Source organism: Mustelus asterias, chromosome 3 (genome assembly GCF_964213995.1).
Source record: "Mustelus asterias chromosome 3, sMusAst1.hap1.1, whole genome shotgun sequence".
Classification (NCBI taxonomy): Eukaryota; Metazoa; Chordata; class Chondrichthyes; order Carcharhiniformes; family Triakidae; genus Mustelus; species Mustelus asterias.
Window position 1 is genome coordinate 14,673,967 of NC_135803.1, and position 21,435 is coordinate 14,695,401.

General features: G+C 45.9%; 2 pseudogenes; both read left to right on the forward strand.

Moving 5' to 3' along the window:
* The first annotated feature begins 1,757 nt into the window (after positions 1-1,757).
* Positions 1,758-1,887, forward strand: LOC144491995 (U2 spliceosomal RNA; annotated as a pseudogene).
* Positions 1,888-2,099: 212 nt separating this feature from the next.
* LOC144491918 (U2 spliceosomal RNA) lies at positions 2,100-2,309 on the forward strand (annotated as a pseudogene).
* Positions 2,310-21,435: the final 19,126 nt, after the last annotated feature.

Below are 21,435 nucleotides of genomic sequence, written 5' to 3' on the forward strand. Positions count from 1 at the left end.
CCTGCTCCTATCTCTGATGTTTGTATGTAACTTGATGCCGTTATGGTCCATTTTGGATCACCTATCATTGGTAAACTCGTTGAACTCACAAGGGTTGGAGCAGTAGTTGTGGAACCTGTTCTATAGTATGCTGGAGTTATTTGCTACTGAAACAACAGCCCCAGTTTATTTCCATAGAAAGATCCATAGAACCCAACAGTGCAGAAAGAGGCCATTCAGCCCATCGGGTCTGCTCCAACCACAATCCCACCCAGGCCCTACCCCCATATCCCTACAGATTTTATCCACTAATCCCTCTAACCTACGCATCTCAGGAAACTAAGGGGCAATTTTATCATGGCCAATCAACCTAACCCGCACATCTTTGGACTGTGGGAGGAAACCGGAGCACCCGGAGGAAACCCATGCAGACACGAGGAGAATGTGCAAACTCCACACAGACAGTGACCTGAGCCGGGAATCGAACCCAGATCCCCTGGAGCTGTGAAGCAGCAGTGCTAACCACTGTGCTACCGTGCCGTCTCAAATACAACAGCCATGCTATTATGTTAACCAGCCATGCTATTATGAAACTCCTTGTTCAAATGTGCTGCATCTTATTCAGCCGCACAAAGTTAATTTCAGAAATCATTTTGCCATAAGAAGGAAGTATGAAAAGTGAAAGTTGTCAAAATCCCGTAGGCTGCTCTCCACTTCGATGGGGAGAGCTGGCTGGTGGTGATTTAACCTGAGGATCACCACATCTCAGGTGAGGGGTAAGGTCAGGCGGCATGGTGGCACAGTGGTTAGCATTGCTGCCTCACAGTGCCAGGGACCCGGGTTCGATTCCCAGCTTGGGTCACTGTCTGTGGAGAGTCTGCACGTTCTCCCCGTGTCTGTGTGGGTTTCCTCCGGGTGCTCCGGTTTCCTCCCACAGTCCAAAAGGTGCATTGGCCATGCTAAATTCTCCCTCAGTGTACCCGAACTGGCGCCGGAGTGTGGCAACTAGGGGATTTTCACGGTAACTTCATTGTAGTGTTAATGTAAGATTACTTGTGACAATAATAAATAAAACTTCCTTAATGGTTGAGAAGGTGGGGCCTTCATGGATAACGTCAGCTGGGTATGGGAATTGAACCTGTGCTGTTGGTGTCGCTCTGCATCATAAACCGGCCAACTGAGCTAGCCAATCCCTAATCTGTTTGAGAAAGCAATAACAAAGTGGCAACATTGAAGAATTGCCATCACAATTTTATTTTGCATTGTGCCATAAACAGACAGTCTCCAGGTTACAAGCTTATACCTTGTTAAGTAGAGAGTGAATTGCAGGCAGGCAGAGGATTGATTTATACACGCTTTAAGTAGCTCTTTTAAAATGCACTAATTGCATCTTTAATCATGGAAACACAATAGGTCAAACGTTTCCGTGAGCTATCTCCCATTTTCTTTGAGAAAAATGACTGAATAGATCTGGAACCAGAGGGTGGCATTGCAGAGCTCCTGAGCATCAATTAGATTTAGCATTCAGTGAAACATATAAAGGGACACACATTGACTGCAAGGCACCAGCATTCATCTCTACGGCACTCCATGCAGTTCAGTCCGGTTTGCTGCTTTTTTCCTCTGGGATTGCCCCTTCAACCGTTACAATAAAATGCTTTGGCTTCCTCCAGTGACTCAGTGAGGGGTACTTAAGACTTATTAAGGGTTTTAAAAATTCGCTTACACTTGAGTGCACCAGAACTTACTTGATCAGTTTAGTGGGTATCTAGTAGGTTATCGCTTCTTGGCCTTTTGGCTAAGATCAAGTGTAGTATCGGATCTGCACTTGGTTGAGGTCATTAGGTTACGCTGAGGCTTCATATGTTTCATATGAAGCAATTTTTAAAAGCGGCATCTCGGCCTTTTGGCTAAGATGCAAATGAGCTCAAGTCTTGGAGGAGGATCCTCCCCCTTCTCCAATCAGCTTGACTCATGTAGATCAGGCCCAGGACAGGGTGGTTTAGTCGCCCGCCCTGCCTTGTCAGCCTGGATCGGAAATGTCTCAACTTGTTGAGACTCTGAATTGGATTTGATTTGATTGAATTGGAAAAGTATTTTTTTTAAAAATCTAGTAGGTTATCGCTTCTCGGCCTTTTGGCTAAGATCAAGTGTAGTATGGAGAGGATGCTGCACTTGGTTGAGGTCATTGGGTTACATTGAAGCTTCATATGTTTCATATGAAGCAATTTTTAAAAGCGGCATCTCGGCCTTTTGGCTAAGATGCAAATGAGCCCAAGTCTTGGAGGAGGAACCTCCCCCTTCTCCAATCAGCTTGGCTCATGTAGATCGAGCCCAGGACAGGGTGGTTTGGTCGCTTGCCCTGTCTTGTCAGCTTGGATCTGAAATGTCTCAACTTGTTGAGACTCTGAATTGGATTTGATTTGAATGAATTGGAAAAGTATTTTTTTTTAAAAATCTAGTAGGTTAATACGATCAACTTCGCACCCTCCATGTGTTTCATTGGTCTCTCTGCGAGCGTGTTGGAGAAAAGTAGGGAACTCACGACTGCACCTTCCAGAGTTCCATGTTTAACTGCGCGCCAGAAATTTCCACCCAATTTACTCCGTAATAACAGTGATCACTGATATAGTGGCACTGTGGTTAGCACTGCTGTCTCACAGCGCCAGGGACCCAGGTTCAATTCCGGCCTCGGGTCACTGTCTGTATGGAGTTTGCACTTTCTCCCTGTGTCTGCCTGGGTTTCCTCCGGGTGCTCTGGTTTCCTCACAAAGCTATACGGGTTAGGTTGATTGACCATGCTAAATTGTCCCTTAGTGTCAGGGGGATTAGCAGGGTAAATACGTGGGGTTACGGGGATAAGGCCTGGGTGGGATTGTTGTCAGTGCAGGCTGGATGGGCCAAATGGCCTCCTTCTGCACTGTAGGAATTCTATGATAGCCTCACCCTTATCCCCATCACAAACCCAGCCCAAGGTGCGTTGTTTCTCTGTGTGAGAGTCCAGACATTAAAGGAGTCCCTCATGGATCCATGCATAAGTAGTTGCTCCTCATCATTTTTATCAATGATTTGGATGAAGGCAGCGGGGTGGGCGGGGGGAGGGGAGGGGTTGCGGGGGGGGGGGGGGGGTGCGGAAAACAATTCTGAGGTTTGCTGATGACATCAAAGTGTGGGCATGTGAGTTAGTGTTTCGGATGAAATGAACAGACTCTGGACTGATCTCGATACACTGGGGAGATGATCTGTGTAAAAAATGTCCTTCACTGTGATGCTGGAAATCTTTCTTCACACCAAGAACGGTGGTCAACGTGTAGAACAGCCTTCCAGTCGATTGATACCCTGGAATTTTTAGAGAAACCACAAGATGCTAAAGTGAGCAAGTTCTAGAATCTTCTTCAATTGCATAGTAGCATAGCATTTGCAACACATGGCCAATCTGCCCAATAAGTCAATGTCTATGTTCCAATCCCATTAAAGTTTTAAAATTTATTTATTAGTGTCATACGTAGGCTTACATTAGCACCGCAATGAAGTTACTGTGTAAATCCCCTAGTTACCACACCCCGGCGCCTGTTCGGGTATACTGAGGGAGAATTTAGCATGGCCAATGCACCTAACCAGCAAGTCTTTTGGACTGTGGGAGGAAACTGGAGCACCTGAAGGAAACCCACACAGACATGGGGAGAGCGTGCAGACTCTGCACAGACAGTGACCCAAATCGGGAATTGAACTTGGATCCCTGGTGCTGTGGGGCAGCAGTGCTAACCACTGTGCCACTTTAGTGCCCATTAACATATCTTTCTATTCCAATCTCCCTCATGTGCATATCTAACTCCTCGTTAAACTCTCCATGCTTTTCACTAAGATAAAAGCAAAATACTGCGGATGCTGGAATCTGAAACAAAAACAGAAAATGCTGGAAGATCTTAGCAGGTCTGACAGCATCTGTGAAGAGAGAATAGAGCCAACATTTCGAGTCTGGATGACCCTAGCCTCCACACCTTTGGACTGTGGAAGGAAACCGGAGCACCCGGAGGAAACCCACGCAGACACGGGGAGAATGTGCAGACTTCACACGGTCAACCAAGGCCGGAATTGAACTGGGATCCCTGGAGAAATGTGGAGGGTGGCCACTGAGCAGAGTCACAGGAGTCTGTTGATGAAATTTTAACAAAATAACCAACATTTTTCAGCAAAGGATTAACTATACGACACTACACCTTTACACCAACGATCCCTTTATAGACCAATACAGATTTGTAAGGGTAACATGAGTTACAGATCAAGATGATGCCGGAACGTGACAACTTCTTGCAAACTGTGCCCAGCGTACCATCTAATTCTATCTTTTACTCTTGTTCTATGCTTCTAAAACTCTATTTTAACTCTTAGAAACTCTCGAACAATGGACTATTCACTACATTCTGCACTCTCTCCTTTCTTTCTCTATGTACGGTATGTTTTGTCTATAGAGCGCGCAAGAAACAATACTTTTCGCTGTATACTAATACATGTGATAATAATAAATAAAATTTTTAAAAAGTCTATCTTATACTGTAATGCTCACAGTTAGAACAGTCCATATAAACCAATAGGTGACCCTGTGGTTGGACACACAACACTCTGAAACCAAGTGGCAGATGCCGTCCAAGGCAGCGTCGATAGATCAACTTCCCCCAGAGGCTCGTCACAAAGTGAGCCAACTCGTCTCCCAGAAACATTGGCCCTGATTTTACCAGCGTGCCCACCCAAGACTCGATCTTACGAGCCTCGGGCGGGCATGCCGGTAAAATTCTGGCCACTGTCTTTCACACAAGGGTTTCAAATCTCCACGCTCGAAGAACTCACCTTCAATTGCCTCCCAAACTACACTCCCTCTTGAACATCTTCAACAAGCGTCCACTTCCAAGGATGCAGCCTCTCCTTCTGATGTTCCTCTCCTCTGGACTGCCACATGCATTCAAGTTTAGCCTTTCACACACACTCTCAGCCGTGCCAACAGAATCCATCGTTTCACATGCCCACGGGAAGGAGTCACCAATCTCCGGCATCTCCTCTGATTGTCTGGCTTCTTGCAAGCCTACTTTGCCTTGATTCTGTCCCCCTCAGCCTTCCCTCTTTAATTTGGAGCCTTTTCCTCAGCTCCTTAATTTAACTTCACCGAATCGAACCCCTTGTTTTGATTCCTGTTCTTGTTCCTTAACTTTAGTTACTTCCTCAACCTTTCTTTCTTGTCCCATTCCCTGGTTTCTGGAATCTTTTGGGAAATCTTTCTGCAATTCCCTCTCCTGCCCAGCTCCTCCTGGCACCTGCTTTCAAGTTTCCCCCTGTATTTGTGGGCCTCCTGTTGCTAGGCAACAGTCGTTTTTTATACACGTGTTTTTTCTAACTTCCCTAACCCACTGGCACTTTGATAACACAGCCCCCCATTTCAAAGGGCATAAAACCTCAGTAAAATTTAGGTATACAAACAATCCCCCCCACGCCCCCCCCCCCCCGCCCCCCAAAACTTGCAGGCAACCTTTCAAAGTGAACCCAAACCTCAGTTCCCGGAGGTTTTACACAACTACAGAAATATAAATGGAACTTAAACTTACAGCTAAACTTAAAGCTATAGCTTATTCCTAATAGCCACAATTTACAAATACGTCTTACTTAAATCTATCAGTATTTCATAGAATCATAGAATCCTACAGTGTAGAAGGAGGCCATTCGACCCATCGAGTCTGACCACAATCCCACCCATGCCCTGTCCCCATAACCCCATGCATTTACCCTAGCTAGTCCCCCTGACACTAAGGGGCAATTTAGCATGGCCAATCCACCTAACCACATATCCTTGAACTGTGGGAGGAAACCGGAGCACCCGGAGGAAACCCATGCAGACACGGACACAGACAGTGACCCAAGCCGGGAATCGAACCTGGTTCCCTGGCGCTGTGAGGCAGCTGTGCTAACCACTGGGCCGCCATGCCGCCCGTAACACAATCATTTAAATCATACACGGCAGTGCTCAGAAGTGATTTACTTCTTCACGACAGGCTGAGTGTGTGGGCGTATGTGGGCAGATGCAGTATGACGTGGATAAATGTGAGATTATCCACTTCGGTAGCAAAAATAGGAAGGCAGATTATTATTTGTGTGGGTGTAAATTGAGAGAGGTATATACTCAGTGACACTTTGTGCATCAGTTACTGAAAGTAAGCGTGCAGGTACAGCAGGCAGTAAAGAAGGCAAATGGTCTGTTGGCCTTCATAGCGAGGGGATTTGTGTATAGGAATAGGAATGTTTTACTGCAATTGTATTGGGCATTGGTGAGGCCACACCTGGAGTATTGTGTGCAGTTTTGGTGTCCTTATCTGAGGAGGGATGTCCTCGTTATAGAGTTTAGCGAAGGTTTACCAGGCTGATTCCTGGGGTTGCAGGTCTGACATATGAGGAGAGATTAAGTTGGTTAGGATTATATTCACTGGAGTTTAGAAGATTGAGAGAGGATCTCATAGAAATTTATAAAATTCTAACAGGGTTAGACAGGGTAGATTCGGAAAGAATTTTCCCAATGGTGGGGAAGTCCAGGGCCATAGCATGAGGATAAGGGGTAAACCTTTTAGGACTGAGGTGAGGAGAAATTTCTTCGCCCAGAGAGTGGTGAATCTACCACAGAAAGTAGTTGAGGCCAAAACATTGTCTGATTTCAGGAAGAAATTAGATATAACTCCTGGGGCTAAAGCGATCAAGGGATATGGAGGGAAAGGGGGGCCAGGATGTTGGATTTGATGATCAGCCATGCTCAAAATGAATGGCGGAACAGGTGCGAAGGGCCGAATGGCCTCCTCCTGCTTCTAATTTCTATGTTTCTATGTGTGGTAATTTGCCAATAGGTTCGGAAAACTAGGTGTTAAGGTTTTGCAGATGGGAAAGACAGCTTGTGTTTACGCAAGTCAACAAGTCAACACCAGCTAGTCATTAAATTAATCACAGACTTTTCCTTGTGGAAGATTTTAATTGTTTTGTGGGGCTGTATGCACGCTCCAGATGTTGGGTAGTTTCATAATGACTTGACGTACTGCGAGTTGTTGAGGCAACACTAATTGAGAAAGTATCACCTGTCTTGGAATAATCATTTTCCCAAACTATCAAGTCGACTAATCGTAAATAATGCTTGCATGGTACGTTGTCACATTAGAACCTCACAAAGGGTTGCTGCGATGCAGATGAGCATAGCAACTAATTCTTAAGCAGCAGTGTCTAACAAACAGGAATGAGCAGCTAATCCATTTTGTTAATGGTATTTGTCGACTGAGGAAAGTTGCTTAAGATAAAGCAGCATGCTTCTTTGAATAATATCGGGGGAGCTTTAATATCCACATTAATGTCAACATCTCTGGAAAAGACAGAGCTCTTAAAATATTGTAGGGTTTCCATAGCAGGGAGAAATTGGGGGCCATTCTCCCAGCCCACTGCATTGCTCTGCAACGCAGCAGGCCAGGAGACTCAAGCGGAGGCCGTTTCGCAGGCTCCCCGCTGGGTGCCACGGCCTCCGTTAGTCTCCGGCAGCCGGACAAGGGCGGCAGCTCCTCTGTCCCACTGCCCGTGACCGTGGCCACGATGACTGAGGAGGGCCCAGCCATGTCGCCAGGAGCACCCTCCCAGGCAGAGCCTACTCAGGCCCTCGGTGGTCAGAGGAGGACCACCAACGTTAGCAGGGCCAACAGGACAGCGGGGTCAGTAATCTGCCTCCAATACTGCTGCCAGTGAGTGAACAAAGAACAATACAGCACAGGAACAGGCCCTTCGGCCCTCCAAGCCCGCGTCGCTCCCTGGTCCAAACTAGACCATTCTTTTGTATCCCTCCATTCCCACTCCGTTCATATGGCTATCTAGATAAGTCTTAAACGTTCCCAGTGTGTCCGCCTCCACCACCTTGCCTGGCAGCGCATTCCAGGCCCCCACCACCCTCTGTGTAAAATATGTCCTTCTGATATCTGTGTGGGATGGGATGGGATGTGGTGGTGGTGGGGGGTGGGCGGTGGGGGGAGGGGGGGTGGGGGTCGGTGTGGAAGAGGGTGATGTTGCACCAAGATGTAGCACTCGCAAGCGTAAGTTTAAGGCACCGTGAACACAGGTTGGGTTTTTAACAGTGATGTTTGTTCATTTAATCAAAATAACGTTTTGTTTCTGTGTAACTGCCAACTAATTTACGTTCTGCTCCTTGTTTGCAAGTCTGCTCAGGATATAAATAAGTATTGTGTGCAATGAAGGTGGCACAGTGGTTAGCGCTGCTGCCTCAAAGCACCAGGGACCCGGCTTCAATTCTGTCCTGGGTCACTGTCTGTGTGGAATTTGCATGTTCTCCCTGGGTCTGCATGGGTTTCCTCCGGGTGCTCCGGTTTCCTCCCACACTCCAAAGATGTGCGGGTTAGGTGGATTGGCCATGCTAAATTGCCCCTTGGTGTCAGAGTAAGTATGTGGGGTTACGGGAATAGGGCCTGTGTGGGATTGTTGAAGGTGCAGACTCGATGGGCCGAATGGACTCCTTCTGCACTGTCGGGATTCTATGATTCTATGCACTAGGGGGACACAGATTAAGAATAAGAGATCTCCCTTATAAGACGGGGATATGGAGAAATCTTTTATCTCAGAGGTTGGTTAGTTCTTCCTCAGAGAGCAGTCGAATTTATTTGAGGCAGAGTTAGACTGATTTTTGACAGACAAAGGAGTCTGGGGGAAGGGGTGGGGCAGACAGAAAAGTAGAGTTGACATCTCTGGCCTTTGTTTAAAAAGGGCTCCAGGGAAAAGCCTGGAAAATACAGGCCGGTGAGCCTAATGTCTGTGGTGGGTAAGTTAGAACATAGAACATAGAACATCACAGCGCAATACAGGCCCTTTGGCCCTCGATGTTGCGCCAACCTGTGAAACCAATCTAAAGCCCATCTAACCTACACTATTCCAATATCATCCATATGTTCATCCAATGACCATTTAAATGCCCTTAATGTTGGCGAGTCCACTACTGTTGCAGGCAGGGCATTCTACGCCCTTACTACTCTCTGAGTAAAGAACCTACCTCTGACATCTGTCCTATATCTCTCACCCCTCAATTTAAAGCTATGTCCCCTCGTGCTAGCCATCACCATCCGAGGAAAAAGGCTCTCACTGTCCACCCTATCTAATCCTCTGATCATCTTGTATGCCTCTATTAAGTCACTCTTAACCTTCTTTTCTCTAACGAAAACAGCCTCATGTCCCTCAGCCTTTCTTCATAAGACCTTCCCACCATACCAGGCAACATCCTGGTAAATCTCCTCTGCACCCTTTCCAATGCTTCCACATCCTTCCTATAATGCGGCGACCAGAACTGTACGCAATACTCCAAGTGTGGCCGTACCAGAGTTTTGTACAGCTGCAACATGATCTCATGGCTCCGAAACTCAATCCCTCTACCAATAAAAGCTAACACACCGTACGCCTTCTTAACAACCCTATCAACCTGGGTGCCAACTTTCAGGGATCTATGCACATAGACACTGAGATCTCTCTGCTCATCCACACTACCAAGTATCTTACCATTAGCCCAGTACTCTGTATTCCTGTTACTCCTTCCAAAGTGAATCACCTCACACTTCTCCACATTAAACTCCATTTGCCACCTCTCAGCCCAGCTCTGCAGCTTATCTATGTCCCTCTGTAACCTGCAACATCCTTCCACACTGTCCACAACTCCACCGACTTTAGTGTCATCCGCAAATTTACTAACCCATCCTTCTACGCCCTCATCCAGGTCATTTATAAAAATGACAAACAGCAGTGGCCCCAAAACAGATCCTTGCGGTACACCACTAGTAACTGAACTCCAGGATGAACATTTCCCATCAACCACCACCCTCTGTCTTCTTACAGCTAGCCAATTCCTGATCCAAACCGCTAAATCACTCTCAATCCCATGCCTCCGTATTTTCTGCAATAGCTTACCGTGGGGAACCTTATCAAACGCTTTACTGAAATCCATACACCACATCAACTGCTTTACCCTCATCCACCTCTTTGGTCACCTTCTCAAATAACTCAATAAGGTTTGTGAGGCATTACCTACCCTTCACAAAAGGAAGGTATTCTGAGAGACAGGATCTACAGGCATTTAGAGAGGCAAGGACAGATTAGGAACAGTCAGCATGGCTTTGTGAGTGGAAAATCATGTCTCACAAATCTGATTGAGTTTTTTGAAGGGGTAACCAAGAAGGTAGATGAGGGCAGTGCAATTGATGTTGTCTACATGGACTTTAGCAAGGCCTTTGACAAGGTACTGCATGGTATGTTGTTGCATAAAGTTAAATCTCATGGGATCCAAGGTGAGGTAGCCAATTGGATGCCAAATTGGCTTGATGACAGAAGACAGAGGGTGATTGTAGAGGGTTGTTTTTCAAACTGGAGGCCTGTGACCAGCGGTGTGCCTCAAGGATCACTGCTGGGTCCACCGTTATTTGTCATTTATATTAAATTATTTGGATGAGAATTTAGGAGGCATGGTTCGTAAGTTTGCAGATGACATCAAGATTAGTGGCATAGTGGAAAGTGAAGAAGATTATCTAGGATTGCAACGGGATCATGATCAATTGGGCCAGTGGGCTGATGACTGGCAGATGGAGTTTAATTTAGATAAATATGAGGTGATGCATTTTGGTAGATCGAACCAGGGCAGGACTTACTCAGTTAATGGTAGGGCGTTGGGGAGAGTTATAGAACAGCAAGATCTAGGGGTACAGGTTCATAGCTCCTTGAAAGTGGAGTCACAGGTGGACAGAATGATGAAGAAGGCATTCGGCATGCTTGGTTTCATTGGTCAGAACATTGAATACAGGAGTTGGGACATCTTGTTGAAGTTGTACAAGACATTGGTAAGGCCACACTTGGAATACTCTGTACAATTCTGGTCACCCTATTGTAGAAAGAATATTATTAAACTAGAAAGACTGCAGAAAATATTTACTAGGATGCTACCAGGACTTGATGATTTGAGTTATAAGGAGAGGCTGAATAGACTAGGACTTTTCATCCTGGAGCGGAGGAGGCTTAGAGGTAATCTTATAGAGGTCTATAAAATAATGCAGGGCACAGATCAGCTAGATAGTCAACATCTTTTCCCAAAGGTAAGGGAGTCTAAAACTAGAGGGCATAGGTTTAAAGTGAGGGGGGAGAGGTACAAAAGTGTCTAGAGGGGCAATTTTTTCACTCAGAGGGTGGCGAGTGTCTGGAATGAGCTGCCAGAGGTAATAGTAGAGGCGGGTACAATTTTGTCTTTTAAAAAACATTTAGACAGTTACATGGGTAAGATGGGTATAGAGGGATATGGGCCAAACATGGGTAATTGGGGCTAGCTTCATGATTTTAAAAAAAGGCGGATAGACAAGCTGGGCCGAAGGGCCTGTTTCCATGCTGTGAACCTCTCTGACTCTATGATACCACAACCAGGTCAGCCAGGACTTCTGTGAATGACAGAATAAGCTCGAAGGGCTGAATGGCCTACTCTGGCTCTGACATTCCTGTAAATAAATACGTTTTTAATTTTGCCTTGGAGAACAGTGTTCTCCTTATTTATTGTTTTATCTTACACGTTATTTTCAATATAATTGCTTCTTGCAAGCAATGTTCTGTTTGCGTTCCATTCCGCTGACCTTCTTTGTATCCAACCCAAATACTCTTGTGTTCTTCAATCCTGATAGCAAAGGCTGAATGGCTGCAAGATCTTCAATCAGATGTATTACCATGGGAACACAATGAGCATGTAACTGTAACATTCTTTTACAAGACTCAATTCTCAAACATAATCAATTATTCATCCACCCGAGGCCAGATACATCTTTGTGAATGAAAAATCTCTGGCTTTCTCTTCACCGTTCTTTTAGTGATGGAAGGGGATAGGAGCGATGTTCTGACACGTGGTGAATTATTCAGAGTAATTTGAGAGCGGGACTGGGATCCGAGGGTTATCTCGATGTCAGTCTCAGGTATGTGGTTCAGCTGATCGATGGCTGTGTCACTGTGTTAAATAAGCGGTCAGGCTGAACTGGCATCAGGATAAGTCCTGGGAGCTGGAAGAACGGGGATCTTTCTTACTGAGAGCAGTGCTGACTTGCTATGTGCAATTCACAGATGGACAAGGAACTGGGCAGTCATGACCATCACTTCAGCGAGCAGGATTTAGATGCAATCACCAGCAAGATCAGTGACTTAGGCAAATGGAGAGACATCTTCAGCCAACAAGGGTAAAGCAAACCTTTTATTTTCTCTTTCACACTGATTTCCTCCAGTTTGTAAAAAATACCTTTCTCTCCGAAGTTCAATTCTGGTCGCCGCACTACCAGAAGGATGTGGAAGCTTTGGAGAGGGCACAGAAAAGATTTACCAGGATGTTGCCTGGTATGGAGGGCATTAGCTATGAGGAGAGGTTGGAGAAACTTGGTTTGTTCTCACTGGAACAACAGAGGTCGAGGGGCGACCTGATAGAAGTCTACAAGATTATGAGGGGTATGGACAGAGTGGATAGTCAGAAGCTTTTGCCCAGGCTGGAAGAGTCAATTACTAGGGGGCACAGGTTTAAGGTGCGAAGGGCAAGGTTTAAAGGAGATGGACGAGGCAAGTGTTTTTTCCAGAGGGTGGTGGGTGCCTGGGACTCGTTGCCGGGGGAGGTAGTGGAAGCAGATACGATAGTGACTTATAAGAGGCGGCTTGACAAATATATGAATAGGATGGGAATAGAGGGATATGGTCCCCGGAAAGGTAGGGGGTTTTAGTTCACACGGGCAGCATGGTCGGTGCAGGCTTGGAAAGCCGAAGGGCCTGCTCCTTTTTCTTTGTTCTATCACTCACAGATTGACAGGGGGAACGGGGGGGGGAGGGGTGGGGGCAACTTCCATAGTTAAAAGATCAACACTCTCCCAATTTCTCTCCCAATTTCTCAAGCCTCCTCAGGATTTGTCTCTACATCACCTTTCTGGTCGCCTCCCCTCATCATTCCACAGCTGCAGGACGTTCATTTGCCCCTGTGAATTGTTTTCCGATGTTTACTGTGTTAAAAGAATCCGTAGGAATGCTGAATGCGGATGATCGTGTTTATCTGAGTTAACTGAATACATGCCACCAGCAATCGTGGCATATGACAAAATCCCTCATTTAATAAACCTTCATATTTTGTAAAGTCTGTCTGCAAATAGTTTGAATATTGTTCCAATATCTGGGCGATATCCAGCACTGTTCTTTAACTACTGCTCAGGGGACAAGGAAAGATTTCATCATCAGGTAAATGATCTTTCTCCCAACTCTTGCCTCAATGGAAACCATTTTAATCCTTGTCACCATAACAACTTTCCCCTTGTGTTCTTCAGTGATATTTAATATAGTACCTCTAAACCCTCCCTCTCTAAACCCCCCCTCTCTAAACCCCCTCTCACTGAACTCCCCCTCTCTAAACCCCCCTCTCTAAAGCCCCCTCTCTAAAGCCCCCCTCTCTAAACCCCCCTCTCTAAACTCCCCCTCTCTAAACCCCCCTCTCTAAACCCCCCTCTCTAAAGCCCCCCTCTCTAAACCCCCTCTCTAAACCCCCTCTCACTGAACTCCCCCTCTCTAAACCCCCCCTCTCTAAACCCCTCCTCTCTAAACCCCCCCTCTCTAAACCCCCTCTCACTGAACTCCCCCTCTCTAAACCCCCCCTCTCTAAAGCCCCCTCTCTAAAGCCCCCCTCTCTAAACCCCCCTCTCTAAACTCCCCCTCTCTAAACCACCCCTCTCTAAACTCCCCCTCTCTAAACTCCCCCTCTCTAAACCCCCCCTCTCTAAACCCCCATCTCTAAACCCCCCTCTCTAAACCCCTCCTCTCTAAACCCCCTCTCACTGAACTCCCCCTCTCTAAACCCCCCCTCTCTAAACCCCTCCTCTCTAAACCCCCCCTCTCTAACCCCCTCTCACTGAACTCCCCTCTCTAAACCCCCCCTCTCTAAAGCCCCCTCTCTAAAGCCCCCCTCTCTAAACCCCCCTCTCTAAACTCCCCCTCTCTAAACCACCCCTCTCTAAACTCCCCCTCTCTAAACTCCCCCTCTCTAAACCCCCCCTCTCTAAAGCCCCCCTCTCTAAACCCCCCCTCTCTAAACCCCCCTCTCTAAACTCCCCCTCTCTACACCCCCCCTCTCTAAACTCCCCCTCTCTAAACCCCCCCTCTCTAAACCCCCCTCTCTAAACCCCCCCTCTCTAAACCCCTCCTCTCTAAAACCCCCCACTCTAAACTCCCCCTCACTGAGGGCAGTTGAGAGTCAACCACATTGCTGTGGCTCTGGAGTCACATGTAGGCCAGACCAGGTAAGGACGGCAGATTTCCTTCCCCAAAGGACATTAGTGAACCAGATGGGTTTTTCCGACAATCGACAATGGTTTCATGATCATCAGTAGATTCTTAATTCCAGATATTTATAATTGAATTCAAACTCCACCATCTGCCGTGGCGGGATTTGATCCCGGTTCCCAAAACATTAGCTGAGTTTCTGGATTAATAGTCTAGCGATGATACCACTAGGCCATTGTCTCCCCTACCTCCTACACCTGCCCTATCCCCCTACCCCCATACATTTCCCATGGCTAATCCCCCTAACATACACATCTTGGGACACAAAGGGGCTAATTTAACATGGCCAATCTGCCTCAGCTGCACATCTTTGAAGGATATTTAGTTTAAAAATTGGCAAGTCATGCTGCAGCTTTATAGAGCCTTAGCAAAGAACAAAGAACAAGGAACAAAGAAATTTACAGCACAGGAACAGGCCCTTCGACCCTCCAAGCCTGCACTGATCATGCTGCCTTAGCTAAAACCCCTATCCTTCCGGGGACCATATCCCTCTATTCCCATCCTATTCATGTATTTGTCAAGACGCCCCTTAAAAGTCACTGTCGTATCTGCTTCCACTACCTCCCCCGGCAATGAGTTCCAGGCAACCACCACCCTCTGTGTAAAAAATCTGCCTTGTACATCTCCTTTAAACCTTGCCCCTCGCACCTTAAACCTGTGCCCCCTCTTCCACCCTGGGAAAAACCTTCTGACTATCCATTCTGTCCATGCCTCTCATAATTTTGTAGACTTCTATCAACATCCATCGTTCCAGTGAGAACAAACCATGTTTCTCCATCCTCTCCTCATAGCTAATGCGCTCCATACCAGGCAACATCCTGGTAAATCTTTTCTGTACCCTCTCCAAAAGCCTCCGCGTCCTTCTGGTAGTGTGGCGACCAGAATTGAACACTATATTCCAAGTGCGGCCTAACTAAGGTTCTATAAAGCTGCAACATGACTTGCCAATTTTTAAACTCAATGCCCCGGCTGATGAAGGCAAGCATGCCGTATGCCTTCTTGACTTCCTTCTCCACCTGCATTGCCACTTTCAGTGATCTGTGTACCTGTACACCCAGATCCCTTTGCCTATCAATACTCTTAAGAGTTCTGCCATTTATTGTATATTTCCTATCTGCATTAGATCTTCCAAAATGCATTACCTCACATTTGTCCAGATTAAACTCCATCTGCCATCTCTCTGCCCAAGTCTCCAACTGATCTATATCCTGCTGTATCCTCTGATGGTCCTCATCGCTATCCGCAAATCCACCAACCTTTGTGTCGTCTGCAAACTTACTAATCAAACCAGTTACGTTTTCCTCCAAATCATTTATATACATTACAAACAGGAAAGGTCCCAGCACTGATCCCTGAGGAACGCCACTTGTCACAGCCCTCCATTCAGAAATGCACCCTTCCACTGCTGCCCTCTGTCTTTTTTGACAGAGCCAGTTTTGTATCCACCTTTGTATCCATCAGCTCACCTCTGATCCCATGCGACTTCACCTTCTGCACTTGGAATATTGTGTCCAATTTTGGTCGCCACACTACCAGAAGGATGTGGCGGCTTTGGAGAACGTGCAGAAAAGATTTACCAAGATGGTGCCTGATATGGAGGGCATTAGCCATGAGGAGAGGTTGGAGAAACATGGTTTGTTCTCACTGGAACGATGGAGGTTGCGGGGACGTCCTGATAGAAGTCTACAAGATTATGAGGGGCATGGGCAGAGTGGATAGTCAGAATCTTTTTCCCAGGGTGGAAGAATCAATTACGAGGGGACATTGGTTTCAGGTGCGCGGGGCAGGGTTTAAAGGAGATGTACGAGGCAAGTTTTTAAATGGAGAGTGGTGGGAGCCTGGAACTCACTGCTGGAGGAGGTAGTGGAAGCAGATATGATAGTGACTTTTAAGGGACGTCTGGACAAATACGTGAATAGGATTGGAATAGAGGGATATGGTCCCCAGAAAAGTAGGGGGTTATAGTTCAGTCGGGCAGCATGGTCGGTGCAGGCTTGGAGGGCCGAAGGGCCTGTTCCTGTGCTTTAATTTTCTTTGTTCTTTGTTCTTTGATATACTTGTTTTATAGGGAGTGCAACAAAGATTGATTAGACTGATTCCTGGGATGGGAGGATGTTCTATTGAGTAGGAGGGTTTATTGGGCCTATCTTTTGCCATTAGTTTACAAAGCAAAGCTAGCTGAGCTCAGGTAAGAGGGAAGATTAGTATCTGCAGGGATGTAACAGTAAGCCTCAAGGTTCAATTTACTTCTATTTTCCACCTATCTGGGGTGGTACAGAGTGAGAAAATTCCTGCCGTGATGTTTTAAAATTCCTTGTCCTCATGCCAACATCTACTTAAATATTCCGGCAACAATAACTTTAACTGTCACATTACAACAATCACCCTGGCTGTGTCCGCGAGTGAGTGCATTAATACAATGGAGTCCCTTTGCTGATAACTTACATACTTCTGAGTACAGTAGCGGAGTGATTATATTACTGGACTAGTAACCCAGTGACCTGAAGCTGTGGTAGCTGAAGAATTAAAATCCAGCAAATTAAATAAATCTGAAACGTGAAGCTATTTTTGTGACCATGCAGCTTCCTGGGTTGAGATAGAAACCCACCTGGGAATTTGCCATCCTTGCCCCATCTGATTTGACCCACTGCAGTGTGGTTCACTCCTAACCACCTTCTGAACCGGCCCAGCCACTATTCAAGAAGACGGTTCACCACCACCTTCTCACCACCACCACAGTGCCAGTGACCCAGGTTCAATTCCGGCTTCGGTCACTGTCTGTGTGGAGTTTGCACGTTCTCCCCGTGACCGTGTGGGTTTCCTCTGGGTGCTCCGGTTTCCTCCCACAGTCCAAATATGTGCGGGTCAGGTTGATTGGCCATGATAAAGTAACCCTAGTGTCAGGGGGATTAGCAGGGTAAATGATGGGACTTGATGGTTTGAGTTATAAGGAGAGGCTGGATAGACTGGGTCTTTTTTCTCTGGAGCGTAGAAGGCTGAGAGGTAATCTTAGAGAGGTCTATAAAATAATGAGGGGCATAGATCAGCTAGATAATCAGTATCTTTTCCCAAAGGTAGGGGAGTCTAAAACTAGAGGGCATAGGTTTAAGGTGAGAGGGGAGAGATACAGAAGTGTCCAGAGGGGCATTTTTTTCACGCAGAGGGTGGTGAGTGTCTGGAACAAGCTGCCAGAGGCAGTAGTAGAGGCGGGTACAATTTTGTCTTTTAAAAAGCATTTAGACAGTTACAATGGATAAGATGGGTATAGAGGGAAATGGACCAAATGCGTGCAATTGGGACTAGCTTAGGAGTTTTAAAAAAAGGACGGCATGGACAAGTTGGGCCAAAAGGCCTGTTTCCATGCTGTAAACCTCTATGACTCTATATGAGGAGTTGTGGAAATAGGGCCTGGGTGGGACTGTGGTCGGTGCAGACGCGATGGGCCGAATGGCCTCCTTCTGTACTGTAGGGATTCTATGATTCTAAATATTGTAGTTTCATGATGTTAAATTGTAATACTTGTTTTCATGTTGATTTACAGGTTACAGTTCAAGGACACTGTGGTGAAGGTAAGCGATTGGAGTGATCTGAATTGAAGCACTGAAGGAGGCCATTTGGTCCATTAAGTCCATTCCCTTTTGGTGAATAAAAAACCTAGCCTGCCTAATCCCATTTTTTAGCTCATTGTACACAGCTCTGAGATTAGGACATCTCAACAACATGTCCATTATTTTTTAAATGTGGTGAGGGATTCTGTTTCTACCACTTTCAGGGCCTGAGTTCCAGATCCCAACCATGCTCTGGTGACAAATGTCTTCTCGACATACCTCTAATCCTTCCGTCAATTACCAGAAGGATGTGGAAGCTTTGGAGAGAGTGCAAAGAAGGTTCACCAGGATGTTGCCTGGTCTCGAGGGTGTTGACTATGAGGAGAGGTTGAATAAACTAGGATGTTTTCACTGGAAAAACGGAGGCTGAGGGGGGATCTGATAGAGGTCTACAAAATTATGAGACGCATAGACAGGGTGGATAGTCAGAGGCTTTTTCCAAGGGTGGAAGTGTCAATTACAAGGGGGCACAGGTTCAAGGTGAGAGGGGGAATGTTTAAGGGAGATGTGCGGGGGAAGTTTTTCACACAGAGAGTGGTGGGTGCCTGGAACGCGCTGCCAGAGGAGGTGGTGGAAGCAGGCACATTAGCAACATTTAACAGGCATCTGGATGGCTACATGAATAGGGAGGGAATAGAGACATGCGGTCTGGGTAAGGGAAGAAGGTTTCTTTTAGTTTAGCCCAGTCCAACCCAACCCAGCCCAACGCATTCTCACCCCACCCCAACCTGTTCCTCTTATTATGGGGGTAGGTAAATTGCCCACTTGGCTGCCAACCTTAGGCCTGTTTAGGCTCAGAACTGCCTGATTAACCAACCTAATCAAAACCCTACTCTGAACCCCCAGGAGAAAACCCAAATACACAAAATGCATTAACGTAGAATAAAACAAACACATCCCGAGCAAAAATCAATCATTAACCTGCATTCTCATTGTGTGAGCTGCCTGGTTTGCAGACAAATTGGCACCATGTAAAACAGAGCTGAATTTTAAACATACCCCTCAAAAGAAACATGATATAAATATATTTCTTAAAGGCACAGTATCATCACACCACCTTGCCTTTATATTCAATTCCCCTTGCAATTAATGATAACATTCTATTAACTTTCCTAGATACTTGCTATACCTGCATACCAACCTTGTGTGATTAATGCATTGGACACCCACATCCCTCTGCATCCCAGAGTTCTGTAAGCTCTCACCATTTAGATAAAGGGCTTCTTCTTTATTCTTCCTGCCAAAATGGATCATTTTACGTTTTCCACATTATAGTCAATTTGCCAGGTCTTTTCCCACTCACTTAGTCTATATATATCCATTCTTGGCCACCTTACGTACACTTCACAATGTACTTTCCTACCAATCTTTGTGTTATCAGCAAATTTAGCAACCATACTTCAGTCACTTCATCCAAATCAATTATACAAATTATAAAAGGTTGAGGTTTCAGCGCTGATCCCTGTGGCAGACCACTTGTTACATCTTGCCAACCAGAAAATGACCTATTTATGCCTACTCTCTGTTTCCTGTTAGCTCGGCAATCTTCTATCTATGCTAATATCTTACCAACTACACTATGAGCTTTTAGTTTCTGCAATAAACTTTGATGTGGTACCTTATTAAATACTTTCTGGAAATCTGAGTACAATACACCCACAAATTCCCCTTTATCAAGAGCATATGTAACTCATTCAAAGAACTCCAATGAATTGGTTAAACATGATTTGCATTTCACCAAACCATGTTGACTCTGCCTGATCACCTTGAATCTGCTGTAACATAACATTCTTAATAATAGCTACTAACATTTTCCCCATGACAGATGTTAAGCTAACTGGCCTGTAGTTTCCTGCTCCCTGTCTCACTCCCTTTTTGAACATCGGAGTTACATTTGCTATTTTCCAATCAAATGAAACCTTATCTGAACCTAGGGAGTTTTAGAAAATTAAAAGCAACACCTCAACTATCTCCCTCGCCACATCTTTTGCAACCCTAGGAGGAAGCCAATTAGGATCCAGGAATTTGTCAACCCGGAGCTCCAACAATTTGCTCAGTACCATTTCCCTGGTGATAGTAATTTTCCTGAGTTCCTCCTTCCCTTCCATTTCCTGATTTACAGAAAGTTCTGGGATGGCACTTGGATTCTCTTCCAAATTGAACCATAGAATCCCTACAAGGCAGAAGGAGGCCATTCGGCCCATCGAGTCTGCACCGGCTCACCGAAAGAGTATCTTATCCACACCCAAACCCCATTTTATCCCCATAACCCCACACATTTACCATGGTTAATCCACCTAACCTGCACATCCTTGGACTGTGGGAGGAAGCCAGAGCACCCGGAGGAAACCCAAGCAGACACGGGAAGAACGTGCAGACTCCACACAGACAGACACCCAAGGCCGGAACTGAACCTGGGTTCCTGGTGTTGTGCTAACCACTATGCCACCATGCCGCCTGTCCACTGTGCCACCATGCCGCCCTGTAGAGAAGACTGATGTAAAATACCTGTTCAATTAATTTGCCATCTCCTTATTCTCCTTTGTTAATTCCCCAGACTCAGTTTCTATAGGACCAATGCTTGCTTTGTTAACTCTTTCCATTTTAAAGTATCTATACAAGAAACTCTTACTGGCTATTTTTTACATTTTTAGCTAGTTTTCTCTGATTTTTCCCTCCTTATCAATCTTCCGGTGAGGGTGTGGGTGTGGTTGAGATTGTCATCGAAACGTAAAGGAGAACACGCCCCGGTCTACATCGATGGGGATGAAGTAGAAATGGTCAAGAGCTTCATGTTTTTAGGAGTCCAGATCACCAACAACCTGTCCTGGTCCCCCCATGTCGACACTATAGTTAAGAAAGCCCACCAATGCCCCTACTTTCTCAGAAGACTAAGGAAATTTGGCATGTCAGCTACAACTCTCCCCAACTTTTACAGATGCACCATAGAAAGCATTCTTTCTGGTTGTATCACAGCTTGGTATGGCTCCTGCTCTGCCCAAGACTGCAAGAAAGTTCAAAAGGTCATGAATGTAGCCCAATCCATCATGCGAACCAGCCTCCCATCATTTGACTCTGTCTGCACATCTCACTGTCTCAGCAAAGCAGCCAGCATAATTAAAGACCCCTCTTAATTAAGAACATACTCTCTTCCACCTCCTTCTGTCGGGATAAAGATACTAAAGTCTGAGGCCACGTACCAACCGACTCAGATTCTTTCCTGCTGCTGTCATCAGACTTTTGAATGGACCTACCTCGCATTAAGTTGATCTTTCTCTACACCCTAGCTATGACTGTAACACTACATTCTGCATTCTCTCGTTTCCTTCTCTATGAACGGTATGCTTTGCCTGTATAGAGCTCTAGAAACAATACTTTTCACTGTATGTTAATACATGTGACAATAATAAATCAAATCAAATCAAATCAGAGTGATGGGGGTGTTGGGTGTATCAGT